The sequence below is a fragment of the Aricia agestis genome, chromosome 13 (genome assembly GCF_905147365.1).
Source record: "Aricia agestis chromosome 13, ilAriAges1.1, whole genome shotgun sequence".
Lineage (NCBI taxonomy): Eukaryota > Metazoa > Arthropoda > Insecta > Lepidoptera > Lycaenidae > Aricia > Aricia agestis.
This window is the reverse complement of record NC_056418.1, coordinates 9,587,419-9,609,649: the sequence shown is the minus strand read 5'-3', so window position 1 is coordinate 9,609,649 and position 22,231 is coordinate 9,587,419. Positions and strand designations below refer to the sequence as shown.

The 22,231-nt window shown below is 36.0% G+C and overlaps 1 pseudogene; it reads right to left on the bottom strand.

Annotated features, from left to right (window-relative positions):
* Nucleotides 1–1,048: 1,048 nt before the first annotated feature.
* Nucleotides 1,049–13,539, bottom strand: LOC121733332 (annotated as a pseudogene).
* Nucleotides 13,540–22,231: the final 8,692 nt, after the last annotated feature.

The following is a 22,231-nucleotide window of genomic DNA, read 5'->3' as shown; positions in this document are numbered from 1 at the left end:
TTATTAAGGGTGCTTCACTCATTTCTTAATGGCGATCCGTCCGTACTTTTTTTACGTCCGTGATTATAAATAGAAAATTTAAAGAAGTGTATTATCAACAAGACTACATGAGTATTAATTGTTAAACTAATTAATACGGTTATTTGAATTTTGAAATCAGTGACTCACCAATTTTTACAACATTATTTATTTAAGTACGTACAAGAAAGTAAATTCGTTACTTGAAATAATTAGCAACATTTACGTCTTTAGGTCAATATATTTAATTATTTGTCATAAGATCACGAATCATGAGTGCCTAAACGCTATAATCCTTAAAATGAAATAGGTACAATTCTACGAGTTTTAGAAAAATAGCACCATAGTATTTTAGTTACAATCATAGTCAAAAGTCAAAACTGCTCTTAACCAAACTAACAATAAAAACTCTATGAGCCCCACCTTATTTTTTTTTATGTGTAAAACCATATTTTATAGTTTGTGCGTTCTAAGATGATATGGGTGACAGTTTTCATGTTCCTCGCTACGGGTTTTTTTTACAAGAAAACAAAAAAAGAATCAAAATATAATAAATTATATTCCATCTACAAAAACAAATGTTTCCTATAATTGTAAATGAATAAAAATGAAAAGATGCTAAATGCTAACTTATTAATAAAAATTATAAATATTAACTGTGAAATAGATGTATAAAATTATTGTTACGAAAACATTTGAAAAATTTCATAATGCATGAAACGGAACATATGTCAATAGAGATTGACTCTGTTGAATCGAAATCAAATCGAAAAAAAAGGGCGGCCATCTTAAATCGCCGGCACCACTGAAATATCAGTACGAAATCGATAATTTCGATTGCAATTCCTTTACAAAGTGATTCGATATTTTTAAACTATCGATTAATTTTTGTTAGGTAACTTCCCTACTATTGTCAATTATAATGTGTCACGCATATCATCATAAAACGCACAAACTATAGATAAAATAAGTATGAAGGTCTCCTTTCACTTGAGTGTTTAGAAAATTTTATTTTGTCTCTCTGTTCTCCTGACTGAACAATAAACAATCAGTACTTAGTACTTACCTATAACAACTGTAGGTACTAAATATTGGCGAACTAATAATTTAAATTAACATTTATAAATTATTTGAGTATGAGATACAAATTCACGGCTGTTCCAACAACATGGCAAAAATCTTATTCTTAAATAGTGAGTTATAACCACAGACAGCTAATAACCTTTCTTTGATTTTTTTTTAATTTTTCACTTTTCATTGTGTTGCAACTAGCAGCCACAAAGAAAATCTTGAAAGAACACAAGCTTAGATCAATTGACATTGAGACGAGACGATTTAGAAACAAAATATGCCTTTTAAACATGAGACAAACGCTCTTAGCTGCTTGTTTGCGTTTCAAAGCATACCTAAGTATTGTGCGCCGTCTCATCAAAGTTTGAACTGACCCTTACACTGGTATAATTTATAATAAGTTACATCTACGATCATAGTCCGTCGATGCTGCCGACGCGGCGCGGGTCTGTCTGGGTCTGCCAGAAGCCGTCGGGACCTCGTAAGGTGCCCACGATGGCAGCGAACCCAGCCGTGGGACCCAGCTGGGTCGTCTCGTGCCCACGCGCTTGGAGAGACTTCAGCAACTCCTGTAAAACAGTAAATAAGTCAGTTAATACCACGATGACATCATGACACGGTCACTGTATTACAATATTACACGGTCGAAATAAGAGTTTACGTCTAAAACTGGGTTGCACCAGAGGCGTGGGTAAAGTTAAAGTTATAGTCATAGTTAAGGTAAATTTAACTTTAACTTTAACTTTACCCTTAACTTTGCCCGGAGAGTTGACAGATGACAGCTGATCCAACAAGGTTATACATGCGCGTGGGCGAGGGCGCTGCTGTTACCAGCAGGAGAACTGTCATAAATTGCGGTTTTTGTGATGATGACAGCGTTAGTTCCTTTTTTCGCCACATGCATTTAAAACCTTGTCGAGCTCTATGGTTATAGTTAAATATAGCGTCTTGATGGCGTCCATTTTTCAAGATTTGACATTTTGCACTGTATTCAAAGTTAAAGTTAAAGTTACAGTTAAAGTTAGTTGGTGCAATCCAGTAAGACTGGGTTGCACCAACTAACTTTAACTTTAACCTTAACTATAACCGGAAAAATTGACAGATGTCGTATGAGAATATGGGGTGTTTGGACGCCATATTTAACTTTAACTTTACCCACGCCTCTGGTGCAACCCAGTCTAAGCCTTTTTTACACGAAATGAAAAATAATGACAGCGCGAGGTATAAGTCGCAGTAGTACGCCCTATAAACATATTACCATAATATTACAGCACACAGATTTTTCAGCCGAAACCGAACTTTCGGCCATACTCTCAGTTTCGGCCGAAACCGAAACCGAAACTTGGTAAAACATTTAAAATTACGGTACTGATTGATTTTTACATAAATTACAACTTTTTAAACTAACCACATTGAATTTTTTACTTTTTGCGACATTTATTAAAATAAAAATTATTAATCTTAGACTCGAATATGTTCCCTAGAAACTTTTTTGTACTATATTCCGTTTTTTTATACGATTCCAAGTAGGTGCTATTTCACCAAAGAAATTAAACGCGCTTAGCTCACACTAAACCGGTCTTAAGCACATAAACACGTTTTAATTAAATAACACTCAATTGCATTTCACCAACATAAACTAAACTCGTTCACAGGAAATCCGATTTTTATCTTCTGAACAAAAACATTGAAGTCCTGTCAGTGTCATGACAGATCGAAAAACATAGACGAAAAAATTGTTAAGATGACAGTGTTCACAGATGCGTTTGGTTAGCTTATTTATCGTTTCTTGCTATTTTGTTAACAATTTTTTTATTAATAAAACAGCGACAAGGCTCCAAAATGATAAAACAATGTAAAATCATCGCGTGACGTCACATAAACTTAGATTTATTCGTCGTCGTCTTAAATAGTGATTAAAAGAAGATTATGAATTTCATTTGAAACAAAACGAGATTTACATCCCCGTAGGAACGCGTTCAATGAGAACTAAGTTTTATAAAACGAAGTTGTGTGATTGGTGAAATTCTCCCTTAGACATTAACAACGTACTACTGAAAACGTATTCAGTTGCAGTGTATTATTTTTATTGGAAACATGGACGCGACCGCGGTCGAAGTTCAAAACGAAATTACTAAGCAAACTTGCAGTTGAATCAATGATTTCTAAAACAACATAAGTAACTAAAAGTAAAATTTTCAGGAGAGACAAAAACCTGGATAATTTTTGATAATGCAAGTAATTTATAATTATGTATATTATATTTTATATTTCTGTATAAATAGCTCCTAATAATGTATTTTTATATATCTTTTTATTTTATTTTAGTATAAATAAATGGATAATAAAGTTTTTCACTTATGTGCTTTTGACATTAAATCTGTTACTTGTGTTGTTTTGATACCCAAGAAACTACTGTAACATAAAATAATAACTCAAATACTCATATTTATTCAACTTTATTAATCTTAAAATCATAACATAATGTTGCTATTGCCTATGCCTACATCATCTCCTACTTCATCTACAGTTTTTACTGTTGTGGTTGGCCAGTCCAAAATTTCATCATAGAAGTCTTTAAAGGTATCAGGAACATAAGAAATTAACTTTTTGATATCTTCAATTTTTTTTTATATTTATCGGTACCAAAAGTTCGAAACGTAATGTTGGTCGAATTTATTGCTAATTTACGCCATTGAAGGTCAAACAAAGGTTAAACGTATTTGTTCAAAAATATAAGTAACTAATGGGTATTTTTTCGTTTAAATACAGAAAAACGATCACTGACCTTATTCCTCGAACTGTTTTTGTAATGAGCAAAATTAAAAAAAATGGACAATCCCCATTGTATGCACTTGTGTTGTTCTAACAATCACCGAAGAGAAATGTCAGTCAGTTATGTTGTTCTAACACTAAGCGGTATTTTCAGTAGTTCAATTTACATAGAAAATGCAAAGCAATTGTGTTGTTTTAATGCACAATTTATTAATGGCCATAGACTAAATCCAAAATCGCTATAAACTCGATTTCGGCAAAAATGTTAGTTACGTTGTTTTAGAAATCATCGATTCAGTTGACGTACATTTTTTTTGCTCCAGAAGGCGTTTTGCCACTAAACTTGAAAAATATATTGAGGGCCGCATGAGTGAAGCGTACGGGGAAGTGGGCTAGATAAGATTCTAACAGGGTAGTAGGGTCTAAGAGATTGCGTGTCCATATATTTTAAATATTTAAATAAAAAGCGTAGTGTGGCGAGATGATTTACTAGATAAATCTCGCAAGATGAGCCGGAGCTTCGCTGACAATCAAGCACGAGTTAACTGCGAAGTTTATTGAACGACGCATGAGTTTCGGCAGGGCCGAAAGTTTAGGCTATATTTTTTCCGAAACCGAAACTAAGGCCGAAACTAGATTTTTTGGTCGAAACTGGCCGAAACCGAAACCGTAAGTTCGGTCGGTCACTACTAATAACCATACAACGACAATCCGGCCGACAAAGCTGGTGAGTTTGATCAAACCCGATCGTAGAAAATAATTTCTTGACGTTAATTTCTCATTACTAATACTTGTAGATACAGAAATATTTTTAATATAATAAATATATTAAGGAAGAAAAAACGAGTTGGACTCGCCCATGAAGGGTTCCGCAGCAGCATTAAGGTTTATGTCTATGAAATTAAAAGGTTTTTAATTTATTTTTATATATTATCAGTTGATTTTAATAAAAGTTATGACATGACGTATAAAAACCACTTGCTCGATCTCGTTGAAACCAATTTTCGTTAGTAGTTTTTATAGTAATGTACATCATATATTTTTGTTAGAATTATCATGACTTTAGTCAAGTTTTTTTGGGAGGGGGGCTCACATTTTACCACTTTGGAAGAGTCTCTCTCACAAACTATTCAGATTAGAAAAAAATGATATTAGAAAACTCAATATGATTTTTGTTTGTTGAACTCAAAATGTTTTTTTGTTTCAGTTGTTCCTATGGGGACCCCTAAAATTTTTATTAATTTTTCCATGTTTGTATCAAAATCTTAATGCGGTTTACAGACTACATCTACTTACCAAGTTTCAATAGTATAGTTCTAGTTTCGGAGAAAAGTGGCTGTGACATACGGACGGACAGACAGACATGACGAACCTATTAGGGTTCCGTTTTTTGCCATTTGGCTACGGAAACCTAAAAAGGTGTAACTTACCGGATCGACATTGGCTTCGTGCTCGATGTGCATCGGCACGAGTTGGTGGTGCAGACGCGGCCGCCGTATCACAGGCGAGTACTCCTCCTTCTCATACAGGGTCTGCATTACCACCTAAACAAAATATATTGATGTAAATATTATGTTATATGAAAATAAGTATATGCAGCAGAATATCTTCATGCATATCGCTCAAATTATTTAGTATACACATTAGCGCGAATTCAGATACAATTGAAAATAATATTAGACTAAGGGCTTGTTACATCACTTCCTGAAAAGGCTATCTACCACTTAACTTGACAGAGTATGGAGAATCAGTCAAATAAGCCTACCCGGCACCGGAAGTGGTGAAACAGGCCCTAATACATCTAAGTTTAACGTTATAATAATAAATAATGCTTCTAAGCAAGTTTAATTACAAGGATACGGCTGAGCTACATGACAGCTGTACAGGGGCGGATTTATATTTTTACAGGATTTCCCGCGCGGCTTCGCCCGCGTAATTTAGGAATTTGACGGAAACCGTATATTTTCCCATAAAAAATAGCTTATGGGAAAGTGATGATGATGATGAATGTAATTTGCATAGTAGCTTAATATGCTTTCCGTTCTTAAAACAACGCCGAAACTCCCAAACTTGTAACTATAAAGAATCAGGAGTTTTCTCAGCACCTTCCGAACCACGGTATACCAGGTATACCTCGGTGCAAAATATTACTTGTTGGTAGCATAATATGTTTAGAATATTTTTCACGAAACCGAAGTCACCACACATTTCCCTATAAATTTTGAGGAGTTCCCTCGATTACTTATGGATCCTTCATTAGATCACCACTTTTATGAATGTAATACCAAATTGGGATGATTCTCTATATACAAAAAGAAAAATTTTGAAAATCGGTTAACATACGGCGGAGTAATCGTTGAACATAAAAAAACGAATATAACACCTCCCCTTATTTTCCTGTTCTGAGCACCTCCCCCATTTTGAAAGTCGGTTAAAATTGTAGCCTATGTGTTATTCTGATGTATAAGCTATATTATTGTAAAGTTTCATTAAAATCCGTTCAGTAGTTTTTGCGTGAACGAGTAACAAACATCCATACATCCACACATCCAAACAAACTTTCGCCTTTATAATATTAGTAGGGAGTAGGATTAGTAGGAAGTAGGATAGTAGGATGAGTATAGGCCACTTTAATTTTGCCGCCCTTAGCCCGGGCGCGCACTAGCGGCCAAGCCGCGGCGGCCATCGAAAGTATGGTGTGGCCGCTGGTCGCGTTGCGGCAAGGTGCGCGTCGTCCATGGCGGTTTCATACTAAGGTATTTATCTCGATGGCCGCCGCGACCTGGCCGCTAGTGCGTGCCCGGGTTTAGGGAGATCGTAGACGGCACACTTTTTGTGTGATCGAGTCTGCGGCGCACAAAATCGTCATGGCGCGCATAAAGTTGTTCGCGGACTTTTTTGACTAAACGCACACGACGCTCATCTTCGATCATTCTGTCCACTGAACTGTAGGGATGTAGACGCTATGGAAATCGTGCAGAGATCGCGAAGTATTATTTTGTATTTGAAGTAGGTACAGAAAAAGAAGAAAAAATAGAAAATGTTGGGTACATTTTGGGTATAACCCTATAATATCGGAAAGATTACTGAAGGGACAGTTCATATTAAATTTCGTAATTTAAATAATTTTTTTTATTGAGGTCATGCTTAACCAAAAATGCACCGTCAGCCGTATCGCAGACAAGGGATTCAACGTCAGTCGCGTTACTGAACTATGTTAAAAAAATTAAAATATAAAGTAATTTCATACCGTACAAAATTTATACAGGTGAATGTTGATACCTTTTTAATAATAAAGACCACCGTCAGTCGTTAATATGCGGGTGGAAAGCCCGTCAGCCAGCGATATAAGCTATAACCAATATAGCCTTATTTCGCGCTCAATGTATCCTAGGGTGTCGCGTATACGACATTTCCACCTGCAAATATTCAGCTGATGGCGATTTTCGTTTGAATTACCCATAAAATTGTCTCACATAGCAATTTTAAGTAATTAATTCGATAGTCAATATTTGTGAAAAAGAATTATATACATTTTACTTTAAAAGCGCCATCTGTTGTTATATACTAAAATTAAATAGCACCTACCGAACCTAAACGTGTATAATCTAGATATGAACCTTTATTGGGTGCAAATTTGGATCTTTTTAATGTCAATTCAATACGCTTCCCAACAACAACTTTGAGATACTCTCAATTTTTATTCCACTATAATACATCACTGCAAATGCAGATTGCAGATTGCCATCGAAAATATGGTGTGGCCGCTGACCGCCGTGCGGCCAGGTGCGCGTGGTCTATGGCAGTTTCATACTAAGGTATCTATCTCGATGTCCGTCGCGACCTGGCCGCTGCGGTTTGGCCGCTGTGCGCGCCCGGGCTGAGTCACAAAGCTATCACTTACATGTAATTAATAGTGCTAGTGACAGACACGGCGCTGCCGTCGGGCGCCACCACCGACACTTGGGCGGTGCCGTGGTCGTCCGCGCCCTCGAACAGCGCGCCGTAGTGACGCCAGTCGTTGTACGTACGCGTGTCGTCGATCAGACTCCGGTACGTCAGCGCCCAGGACTCCGATGTCAGGTTGCTTTGTAACTGAAATGTACACCTTATTTAAATCCTAAAATAAAAAAATTCCAAAAATGTAGAGCAGTGATTTTCAACCTGTGGGTCGCGAAGCTTCTGTGGGAGGGTCGCCAGTTAGTCGAGACTTGAGAATGTTTCAGTAAAAAAAACTATGAAGTAAGAGAATTTTTACAAAAGTATACATACTTATATATATTCATAAACATTCATGCATGATAAAAAAGCAAAGGGTTACCTTCGCAGCATCGGTCGCGTCATTTGAAAACCACAAACGTAGAATACTAGACTCTGCCTGACGCTTCGTTTGCTCATATTGTATGTACTTATTAGTATTAGAGGGATAGCTTTACAATAACAACCCAAGTATAATAATACATACAATATACATAATACTCAAAAAATTGTGAAATTAAAACTAAAGCTATGTCTTCTTAAGTCGCTGGTTTCTAAGCAGCGACTTAGAAACCAGCTCATATTCAGCAGGCGTAGCATGGTCACTATAGAAAATATGGTTTCTTTCTACGGAAGAATAGACAAAGTGACAGTTAGACGAAGGATATCCGCCAATTTGTCGATAAAATCTGTCAGTATGTCGATTCTTTCCCATGTCTAATGTTGTTATGCCAGCCCTGCAGAAGCAGTAAATTGCAACGAACAATGTAATAATAATAAGCAACACGACTATCTATGATAAAAACATTATTTCCCGTGAAAACAATAAAAAATACCATAAAACGGTGTAAGGAGATTTGATAAGACTTTATTGGCACTCTAATATAGCGGTCGTAACTCGTAAGTCGAGTAAATACCTAATCCATAGCATCTTAACTTGCTTTGCTTTTGTCAAGCAATTAACTGTTTCACAAATCACAGCATTACACAGTAAGATTTAAGCAATCATTTCGCAGCCGTAAGGAAGCTGTATAAACTAATTTAGTTACGAATGTTATGGTAAACACCTATATATACATACAGTGTTAACAATATAAACTTTACATAACTTTGACCGTTTAATACGTTAACGGCGAAACACTAAAATTAGGCTAATATTGATTTTCGGTAGACAAAGATTTATGAGAATAAAAAACTAGACCGAAAATCGATCCGCCCGTTTGCAGGATACGATGCCACGAAAAATACACAGACCGACAGATAGACTGTTCTTTATTACAATTTACATACATCCCTCTTTTCCCTCAAGGGGAAAAATAAAGCTTAAAGAAGTATTGTATGATATAAGTATTTTTAACACTAAATTACCTCACGTATATTAATCGGCGAGTGAACTCGTGTGGGGTCTCCCAGACCCGAACGTTTGGCGTAAGCGTACTTGAACGTCTCCATGATGCGATGCCAGTAGAGGCCGCTGTAGGCCCCCACGTCGGTGCCGGTCCCACCCAGCCTTTAAGGATGTTGAGGATGTAGGCCAGAACCGAACCCGAGCCCGGCAACGGTACGGTGTACAGGGTGCGCTCCGGCGATAACTCTACCGTTATTGGATCCTGCCATTCTACGCTAAAAGATTAAATTATTTGTGAATATTGTCCAACGTCATTTAAAAATGTTGGATATTCGTTAAATAAAACAGGGATATAAATATGGACGACAATTTATACTATCAGAGTAATCGGTTTAAAGGCAAATGACGGAGATCGTACAGTAATTCGGTACAGTACAATTAAAAAAAAACCACCTGATATTGAACACAACTTATCTGACAGCTGATACTCCATAATTTATCTATCATATAAATTATTATGGATAGCCTCACTTATTAGGAAGTGGTGAAATAGGTCCTTAATAAGTTATTTTGAAATTTAATTTGCAAGGTTCTATTCACAATGAACTCACTAGTAATTCCTGAGATCGTCCTCTGTGACGATACCCCCGAAGCCTGGTATATCTCGGGCCAGCGAGGCCGTCATGGATCCGTTGTGAATCGCCTCCGGGCCCTCCTCCGCTATACGGTCCAGGGTTTGCGCGAACAACGGGTCTTTGATTAAGTCTCCTTCTTTGTACACCTCCCCGGTTTCTGGATTGATTTTTATTAATTCACTTAAACACATAATATACAGTACTTAATACTTATCACTTCGGAAATGTCGCAGTCATTGTCAATCCGGACTTAAAACTCCCCTAACGCCACTACTGCTTTCACTCTGATCTCTCGAATTTAAATTACGTACCTCATTGAAGGCTGCTCGTGGATGACGTTGCTGTACGAGTCGAGGACGCGGCCCTGATATTCGCTGACGCGGTGGCCCTTCCGGCAGAGCTCCGCCGTGGGCTTCACTAGTTCCCGCCACTCCAGGTGCCCGAACTTCCTTTGGACATGGTTGTCACCTGTATAACAAAGCACTAGCGTATTTTTTATATAAAATAAGGGGGCAAACGACCTACGTACGAACGTACTATGTAATGTCCTATCACGTGGTCTAATATTCTAATAAATATGTGCCAAATAAAATCGCTCCATTGGTTTATGAGATTTGCGCGTTTAAATAAATAAACTCTTCAAGTCTATCAGTACAATTTTTTTTGTGATTGGGGGCGGGCAAGTGCCCCAGCGTTATGAGATTGCCCATACCGCATACGTAAAAGTTAAAATAGATAAATTGACAGGGAAATAAGAAACCCTGCCGTGTTGCGAGATTTAAAATTAATTAATAACCAGCCAATTGCTGTAATGCAAAATAGTGTATTTATATCGTTTATTTTTTCAGTCCTTAATACGGAAACTCTCTTACTCGTGTAATGCGCCGTAGCCTCGCAGCTCGCCCGGCACCGCCACCGCCAGCCCTCCAACGGTAGACGAGGCGTTCTGGTACATTTCTGCGTACGCGGCTGCGGGCGCCCGCTCGCGCGCGTTGAGCACCCGAACTTGCCGTGTAGAGGCATCGTACACGGTGGCCAGGAAGCCGCCCCCGAGGCCCATGCACTGGGCGCATCCTACGCCCTCGCAGAACAGCGTCGCTATAGCAGCATCGACGGCGGAGCCCCCCTTCTCTAGTATGCCGCTGAAATAAAAACGACAGCATTACCGCTGAGTTGCTGCTGAAAAAGAATCAAGATACAGGGTACCACGAAACGGTTTTGAGACTCAAAAAATCGGACGAGAATGTTGCGTCCTACTCTAACAAACGTGAAATGACGTTGTTAGAGCAGGACGCGGCATTCTCGCCCGATTGTTTGAGTCTCAAAACGGTTTCGTAGTAGGCCTACAGATACATACTATTGCATAGCTTTTATCGTGAACTTGGAGCGCGGCGACCGAATCAAGAAATTCCGTAACGAAAAAATTTAACACACCGCACTCCGACCGGCACAGCGGTGCGGCTGCGTTGCCAGACTTCGGCACGGTGTTTGTGTGCGTGTTACTAGACGAATGCTAATTATAATGGAATAAGTTGACAAAAAATGCTACGCAATAGCTTTACCGCGGCAGTTCCCGGGTGCCAGACTTTTTTACTATGGTATCAGGATCCCACATTTAAGTAAACGTGCTAAGTATAGGTATCTAGAATTATTTACTTATCTTTATCGCATTAACTGAGTCGGCAAATACTTAGTTTGCAATAATTTGTTGACAATGCTACACAAATACGCTCATAATCCACACAAACGTAGAATGACTACAAGTTTTAGGTTACATAATCATCAAATCAGTCATCAAAGCATGTCAATAAAATTCTACTTTAAACATGCCAAAATCAGAAATTCAATTCAAAGCAGCATGGGTCTGTTTGACCGCAACAGCGTTGAAGGGTTGTCCACTGATGCGAGTCATAGAATAGATAATAACAGAATGGACGATATCGCGCGTTGTCACGGATACCGCTCGGTGTCAGGGGCATAGAAGATGGAGGTCAGGGAGAACCATCTCTAAACAATATATGACGACGTTTAAATGAATCAAGGAGTTTCTACAATTGAGTATGCAGACTTAGCAATATCTTAATCTATTATCACAATAATTTTAAGTCTAAGAAATGCCGCAAAACCATTAAACAGTTTGGCAAGATGAAAAACCCTGGGAGGACTGGCAATCTAATTTAGACTTAGCCGCACGTTTGCGAAGAGATTTTCGGGTAGTGCTAGCACCTACTTCTACCAGATTTCCAGAAACGATTTGTGAGATTCCTACAATATAAATGCGGAACATCTGACACTGACTATGAATCGAGATGCAGAAGGTATCACATGCTACCCCTGCATCTCAGACGTCAAGTAGCTGACATTTGTACATACCTAAATATTGCCCAAAATAAAATAGATTCCTCCCTTCTTGTTTCCAAAATTACCCTGAAAGTCCCTTCCCGCTCATCCAGAATATGCTCCTTCAACCCCTTTTATATTCCATTCTCCCATTCCAATTATAGGAAGAATTCCTTCTTCGTTAGAACACCTGCTTGCCTGAATGATTTGAGTAAACACCATGACATTGACATTTTTAATTCATCTATTTATGCTATCAGAAAGTCAATCAATAAAAATTGGTTTGAAGCTGGTCACTGATTGTTGGATTCATTACTCTTGTACTATGGATATTATCATTGGGATTGCTTTTGTAACGTGTACTATTGTATCACTGCCAAATACTTTTGTCTACCTAAATGTAAAGCAATGTTGTTAATGTTTAGACTTCTACTTGTGGAAACATGTTAATAGTGCTTAGATACTAATCAGCCTTAATTTTTAATTTAAGTTTTATCACTGTATGTTTTCCGTTCAAATAAAAAATAAAATAAAATAAAAATTACTATAAGTATAGTTACAACAACAATCTACAGACCTTGTCGTGATTATTGTTACTTGTTAGCGCAACTGAATATAATTGTAACTTTACAATTATAGAGATATTGAAGTCTGTAGATTCAATAAGAAAATGATCCGCATTATATCGAGAAAAGTTGTGCGTTATCTACAATGTAGAGCATGTTCGCTGACGGCCTACGTCACATCCGTGGACAGATATTTTGTTTGTACGGCCACCCTTGAAATGCTTTCTTCGTAGGAATGAGGAAACAAAGTGGATTGGCAAAGGAAATCTGTCGTTTAGGGCCTTAAATCTGTCAGTTTTTCTACTGTGGCCATCACAGAAATGGATATTTCTGTGGTGGCCATGCTAAGAGGGCTTACAGACGAACGGCACTTGTCGCGTGCCGCCGACTGCCGTCGACACTCGACGCGTGCCGTCAACAAGTGCCGTTCGTCTCTAAGAAGCCTTTCAGCAACTTAACTAACTGTCTAACTCTAATGTTGGGCTAAACCAGAGGTTCCCAAACTTATTTTGTCTACCGCCCACTTTAAGAACAAATTATATTTTAGCGCCCACACAACGCCCCCATTTTTTTTTTGGGCCCTACACCTTCAGACCTTCAGGGGGCGTTATCGCCCACTTCGGGAAAGGCTGGCCTAAACAGTACCCACCGTCCGATAGCAGCGCACTCTATGCCATTAGAGGCGACGACGGCGCGCCGGTAGCGGCGGTACTCCTCGCTAGCCCAGGGCCGGAGCACGAGCACGGCGACCAGCGCGCACAGCACCACCGCCGCCAACACGCTGCCCACTATCACGCATCGTCGGTTCCTGAAAGGGATGGTAATGAGTACGAGTTTCTGAAACGGATGGTGATGAGTCCCCCACTTACCCAGAGGCGGCGTAAGGCGTGGACGACCGCCCACGGCCCGCGGTCTAAGGTGTCTCGCCGCTCGCGCCCTTTTGGTTACGATTTTTTTAGGATTTACGAGTTTTGATGTCCTCTTGCGTGATTCATCATGGGGCCTCGCAAAATAATATACCTATTTTAGGGGGCCGGCAAGATATATCTTGCCCACATCAAATTTAGGTCTTGCCCCGCCACTGCACTTACCACAGCCTTACGATGCCTTGAAAACACTATTAGTTAGTAAGTAAGTAACACGTAAACACCAGAAAACATAATTATATGACCTTATCTCAATATTACGAAAATTTGAAATGCGCATTCCTCCTAAACGGTGGGGTTTTGCTGGAAGTGGTACGGGGAGCTTTTTCGCGTCCAAAAGATCCTTCCTCAACAGTCAACCCATGTGTCCACCAAAAAAAATTTGGGGTAGGTTTGTAAACCTTAGCTGTGACGTCTATATAAGAGACATAATTATATACAATAACAGTCACTCTTAAGTATTATTACTATGTTTTGTTACATCTGTTACATACTAGGGAACCTGACTGCAAACTTTTGTGTTCATTCATCATCATGTTTCACACTACACTTTCATAACGGAGGATATCCCGAGTGAACAAAACATATTCATCAGGCAGGTCATGCCTTTGACAATTGAAGTTTTTAATTTAAATTCCTTATCAATATGCGCGTATTTTTATTAGCCTTAGAATTTAGTTTTAACTTGGGTTTCCTCACCTCAAAATTTGGTGATTTCTTGTGTAGATAGCAGATTTTTGTTAAAATTTTATTTTGCTAAGGTCGGCTAGAAATCAAAACGTAATATAATATTTTTTTGCTTATATTTGTTAAAAATTAGTGCAAGTGTATATAAATATTTTATAAATATTTTGGACAACACGAAAAATTTGATAAAAAAGTATAGACAAAAACAATGGATGTTCATATTATGTCAATTTTGACGGAGCAAATTTTTTTTCCTTGGGTCGGGATGTTACTTTTTTTAAATTTATTTTACGGGCCTAGCATCTAGTTTTTCTATCAATTTCCTAACTTAATGGATGCCATGTCCTCGACTATGGTACAGTCAAAATATAGGTCTTAGTAACAGCTATGTATGTATGTTTGTTCTCTCATAGCTTCTACATCAACTGATATGCCAATGAAATCGTACCCTAGACTCCTAGAGACGGGATAGTAACATCATTTTTTTTAATTCCCCAGATTTTCCCTTTTTTGATTACTGTTCTTGTTATTCATATACATTATACTTACTAATATTATAAATTCGAAAGTGTGTCTGTCTGTTACCTCTTCACGCTCAAACTGCTGAACCGATTTTGCTGAAATTTGGCATGGAGATACTTTGAGTCCCGGGAAAGGACATAGAATACTTTTTATCCCGGAAAAATATACAGTTCCCGCGCGATACATGAGTTTTGGCGCAACAGAGTCGCGGGCGTCATCTAGTTTTCTCTAATATTTTTGTATAACTCATAATATTTTTGTTCACGGTTCCTCACCAGTCACCATAGCGTGGTGTCGCAAACGTCTTATCGACATATTGTTTTTAGAATCCAAATGTTCTAACTTTCCGTGGTCAGATACTGAATATAACCGAATATCTGACCAAAACTTCCGACATAATATTATAGCATTGACCTATGATCTTAATTAATGTTTAAATAGAAATTGTGCGGAGTTACTAAATTGAGGACTGGGATTCGAGTTACATAATTTGTAGAATCAAAGAACCAACCTATACTATAATATTATAAAGCGGAAGAGTTTGTTAGTTTGTTTGGTTGTTTGTTTGAACGCGCTAATCTCAGGAACTACTGGTCCGATTTGAAAAAATATTCTTCCAGTGTTAGATACTCCATTTATCGAGGAAGGCTATAGGCTATATATTTTATCACGCTAAGCCTAATAGGAGCGAAGAAATAGAGGAAAATGTGGAAAAAACAGGGGGAAATTATTTGAAAGGGCTTATTTGAACGCGTTAATCTCAGGAACTACTGGTCCGATTTGAAAAATTATTTCAGTGTTAGATAGCCCAGTTATTGAGGAAGGCTATATTTTGTCACGCTAAGACTAATAGGAGCGAAGAAATAGAGGAAAATGTGGAGAAAAACGGAGGGAACTTATTTGAAAGGGCTCATCTTACAAATTACTAGAGCATTTTTTCTGTTAATTGGATCAGATAAGAAGTAGACCACGTGAAGGATCATAGGCTTTTTTTTGTGGACTAATTTTTCTGTGAAATATCTAATTTAAGCGGGCGAAACCGCCCGGAACGTCTAGTAAGTAATATAAAATATAACTGGTTTTAACAGTATTAAAATATTTTAGATTTTTTATACTTCGGTATGTTGTGATTGAGTGGACTGCTCTACCTGCTGAAGAATGTGTTTTCCTACTTGTTTACAAGTATGTACACATAATATTATTATGACTTATGAGTTGCGTATTAATCGCGTCACAGTTTTTTTTTTATCAAATTGTTAATTATTATAAATTGTAAAATTACATACTTACAAATAATGAACTTAATCTTATAAGAATGAATGATAAGATGAAAGATATCTGATAAATTAAATAGTCATTTCATCAATAGACTGCGAACTATTTTGACGACCTCTGTGGCTCAGTGGTAGCTCAAGCCGGGGGTCGCAGATTCAGTTTCGATTCGGGATATGGAACAAAAACTTTTCAAAGTTCCTGGGTCATGGATGTGTATTAAATATGTGTATCATAATATAATAAAAATCTTAAATATAATATGTATAGTATAAAAGTATTAAATATATTTCCGTTGTCTGGTACGTATAACACAAGTCCTTACATGCAGGCGAAGCCGCGTGGGACATCTAGTAACCTATACACCAAACAAAATATTTGGAAATCGGTTCACAAACGGCGGAGTAATCGCTGAAGATAAAAAAAACGAACATAACACCTCCTCCATTTCGAAAGTAGATTAAAATTGTAGCCTATGTGTTATTCTGATGTATAAGCTATATTATTGTAAAGTTTAATTAAAATACCGTTCAGTAGTATTTGCGTGAAAGAGTAACAAACATTCATACATTCACACATCCATACATCCAAACAAACTTTCGCCTTTATAATATTAGTAGGATTATGTTAGTTGTAACCTTCAATAAATTATATAAGTAACTGGTTGCGCCCACGCCCATCACTTGGAAGATTCACAAAAAAATCTTAACAATTTGGTACCCAATTTTCCTTAACCGTAACTTATCAGTTCTATGCCTTAAGGTGGCCGTACATGGGACAATTATCGTAACGATTTATCTCCTCGATGTTAAAATCGAACGACAAATTGTACGTGTGTAGCAATATCGCAAACGATTTTACGTTCAAAAGATCGATTGGACGATTTTCTTGACGATCGATCGAAACGACAAATTGTCCCGTGTATGGGCACCTTTAGTCTTAATTCTAAAAACCGTAAAAATAAAAAAAGACCCTCTAAAGTCATAAGTCATAGCATATTATTATTATAATACTTCAGTCGACAGTATATAAATAAGTCTATGACTTTAGTAAAGAGGGTACAGACAGACAGAGAAACAAAATCTCGTTTTAGGGTTCCGTACTCAAAGGTTAAAGTCTTAGTAATAGGGTCTTCGTTGTCTGCCTGTATGTCTGTCTGTCTCCAAGCAGTATCTCAAGAACCGCTATAGCTAGACTTCTGAAATATTCACAGATTGTGTACTTATATCTGCCAGTCTTATTTTTTGTTATAGTGGCCAGTTGCCACTGTAACAAAAAATTAGAAAAACAAAACAAAGTTAATATTTTAGGGGGGGGCTCCCATACTCTTACATCTAATTAAATACTCTTTACGTTCTGCAACTACTAACTAACAACACCATCTACTCTTACATCTAATTGAATATCATAAACGATCTACAACTATAAACTAACAACACCATTTACTCTTACATCTAATTCAATACTCTTTACGTTCTACAACTACTTACTAACAACACCATTTACTCTTACATCTAATTCAATACTCTTTACGTTCTACAACTACTAACTAACAACACCATTTACTCTTAAATTTAATTCAATACGCTTTACATTCTATAACTACTAACTAACAACACCATTTAGTCTTACATCTAATTCAATACGCTTTACGTTCTACAACTACTAACTAACAACACCATTTACTCTTAATCTAATTCAATACACTTTACGTTCTACAACTACTTACTAACAACACCATTTACTCTTAATCTAATTCAATACACTTTACGTTCTACAACTACTTACTAACAACACCATTTACTCTTACATCTAATTCAATACTCTTTACGTTTTACAACTACTTACTAACAACACCATTTACTCTTACATCTAATTCAATACTCTTTACGTTTTACAACTACTAACTAACAACATCATTTACTCTTACATCTAATTCAATACGCTTTACATTCTACAACTACTAACTAACAACACCATTTACTTTTACATCTAATTCAATACGCTTTTCGTTCTACAACTACTTACTAACAACACCATTTACTCTTACATCTAATTCAATACTCTTTACGTTCTACAACTACTAACTAACAACACCATTTACTCTTACATCTAATTCAATACGCTTTACATTCTATAGCTACTAACTAACAACATCATTTACTCTTACATCTAATTCAAAACGCTTTACGTTCTACAACTACTAACTAACAACACCATTTACTCCTAAATCTAATTCAATACCTTATACGTTCTACAAATACTAATCACACCATTTATTCCTACATCTAAATCAAACATCTAATACTTACTACAGCTACTAACTCAAAACCATTTACTCTAACAACTAATTCTTGTATCAACTTATAACTATAATTACACCTAATCTACGCTGAGCTCCCTCTCACTTTGGTTCGGGAGCTCAATGGCCTCCTCCATCCCCTATTAGCCATCCCTTTCCACTCAAAAAGAAAGGTTTTCAAAATCTAATTGCTATACTAACTAATAACACAATTTGCTCTTACATCTAATTCAATACTCTTTGCGTTCTACAATTACTAACTAACAATACCATTTACTCTTACATCTAATTCAATACTCTTTACGTTCTACAACTATTTACTAAAAACACCATTTACTCTTACATCTTATTAAATACTCTTTACGTTCTACAACTAATAACTAACAACACCATTTACTCTTACATCTAATCCAATACTCTTTTCGTTCTACAACTACTTACTAACAGCACCATTTACTCTTACATCTAATTCAATACTCTTTACGTTCTACAACTACTTACTAACAACACCATTTACTCTTACATCTAATTTAATACTCTTTACGTTCTACAACTACTTACTAACAACACCATTTACTCTTACATCTAATCCAATACACTTTACGTTCTACAACTACTTACTAACAACATCATTTACTCTTACATCTAATCTAATACTCTTTTCGTTCTACAACTACTTACTAACAACACCATTTACTCTTACATCTAATTCAATACTCTTTTCGTTCTACAACTACTAACTAACAACACCATTTACTCTTACATCTAATTCAATACTCTTTACGTTCTACAACTACTTACTAACAACACCATTTACTCTTACATCTAATTCAATACTCTTTACGTTCTACAACTACTAACTAACAACACCATTTACTCTTACATTTAATTCAATACGCTTTACATTCTATAACTACTAACTAACAACACCATTTAGTCTTACATCTAATTCAATACGCTTTACGTTCTACAACTACTAACTAACAACACCATTTACTCTTAATCTAATTCAATACACTTTACGTTCTACAACTACTTACTAACAACACCATTTACTCTTAATCTAATTCAATACACTTTACGTTCTACAACTACTTACTAACAACACCATTTACTCTTACATCTAATTCAATACTCTTTACGTTTTACAACTACTTACTAACAACACCATTTACTCTTACATCTAATTCAATACTCTTTACGTTTTACAACTACTAACTAACAACATCATTTACTCTTACATCTAATTCAATACGCTTTACATTCTACAACTACTAACTAACAACACCATTTACTTTTACATCTAATTCAATACGCTTTACGTTCTACAACTACTAACTAACAACACCATTTACTCTTAATCTAATTCAATACACTTTACGTTCTACAACTATAAACTAATAACACCATTTACTCTTACATCTAATCCAATACTCTTTTCGTTCTACAACTACTTACTAACAACACCATTTACTCTTACATCTAATCCAATACTCTTTTCTTTCTACAACTACTTACTAACAACACCATTTACTCTTACATCTAATTCAATACTCTTTACGTTTTACAACTACTAACTAACAACACCATTTACTCTTACATCTAATTCAATACTCTTTACGTTCTTCAACTACTAACTAACAACACCATTTACTCTCACATCTAATTCAATACGCTTTACATTCTATAACTACTTACTAACAACACCATTTACTCTTACATCTAATTCAATACGCTTTACATTCTACAACTACTTACTGACAACACCATTTACTCTTACATCTAATCCAATACTCTTTTCTTTCTACAACTACTTACTAACAACACCATTTACTCTTACATCTAATTCAATACTCTTTACGTTCTACAACTATTTACTAAAAACACCATTTACTCTTACATCTAATTTAATACTCTTTACGTTTTACAACTAATAACTAACAACACCATTTACTCTTACATCTAATCCAATACTCTTTTCGTTCTACAACTACTTACTAACAGCACCATTTACTCTTACATCTAATTCAATACTCTTTACGTTCTACAACTACTTACTAACAACACCATTTACTCTTACATCTAATTTAATACTCTTTACGTTCTACAACTACTTACTAACAACACCATTTACTCTTACATCTAATCCAATACACTTTACGTTCTACAACTACTTACTAACAACATCATTTACTCTTACATCTAATCTAATACTCTTTTCGTTCTACAACTACTTACTAACAACACCATTTATTCTTACATCTAATTCAATACTCTTTTCGTTCTACAACTACTAACTAACAACACCATTTACTCTTACATCTAATTCAATACTCTTTACGTTCTACAACTACTTACTAACAACACCATTTACTCTTACATCTAATTCAATACTCTTTACGTTCTACAACTACTAACTAACAACACCATTTACTCTTACATTTAATTCAATACGCTTTACATTCTATAACTACTAACTAACAACACCATTTAGTCTTACATCTAATTCAATACGCTTTACGTTCTACAACTACTAACTAACAACACCATTTACTCTTAATCTAATTCAATACACTTTACGTTCTACAACTACTTACTAACAACACCATTTACTCTTAATCTAATTCAATACACTTTACGTTCTACAACTACCTACTAACAACACCATTTACTCTTACATCTAATTCAATACTTTTTACGTTTTACAACTACTTACTAACAACACCATTTACTCTTACATCTAATTCAATACTCTTTACGTTTTACAACTACTAACTAACAACATCATTTACTCTTACATCTAATTCAATACGCTTTACATTCTACAACTACTAACTAACAACACCATTTACTTTTACATCTAATTCAATACGCTTTACGTTCTACAACTACTAACTAACAACACCATTTACTCTTAATCTAATTCAATACACTTTACGTTCTACAACTATAAACTAATAACACCATTTACTCTTACATCTAATCCAATACTCTTTTCGTTCTACAACTACTTACTAACAACACCATTTACTCTTACATCTAATCCAATACTCTTTTCTTTCTACAACTACTTACTAACAACACCATTTACTCTTACATCTAATTCAATACTCTTTACGTTTTACAACTACTAACTAACAACACCATTTACTCTTACATCTAATTCAATACTCTTTACGTTCTTCAACTACTAACTAACAACACCATTTACTCTCACATCTAATTCAATACGCTTTACATTCTATAACTACTTACTAACAACACCATTTACTCTTACATCTAATTCAATACGCTTTACATTCTACAACTACTTACTGACAACACCATTTACTCTTACATCTAATCCAATACTCTTTTCGTTCTACAACTACTTACTAACAACACCATTTACTCTTACATCTAATTCAATACTCTTTACGTTCTACAACTACTAACTAACAACACCATTTACTCTTACATCTAATTCAATACGCTTTACATTCTATAGCTACTAACTAACAACATCATTTACTCTTACATCTAATTCAAAACGCTTTACGTTCTACAACTACTAACTAACAACACCATTTACTCCTAAATCTAATTCAATACCTTATACGTTCTACAAATACTAATCACACCATTTATTCCTACATCTAAATCAAACATCTAATACTTACTACAGCTACTAACTCAACACCATTTACTCTAACAACTAATTCTTGTATCAACTTATAACTATAATTACACCTTATCTACGCTGAACTCCCTCTCACTTTGGTTCGGGAGCTCAATGGCCTCCACCATCCCCT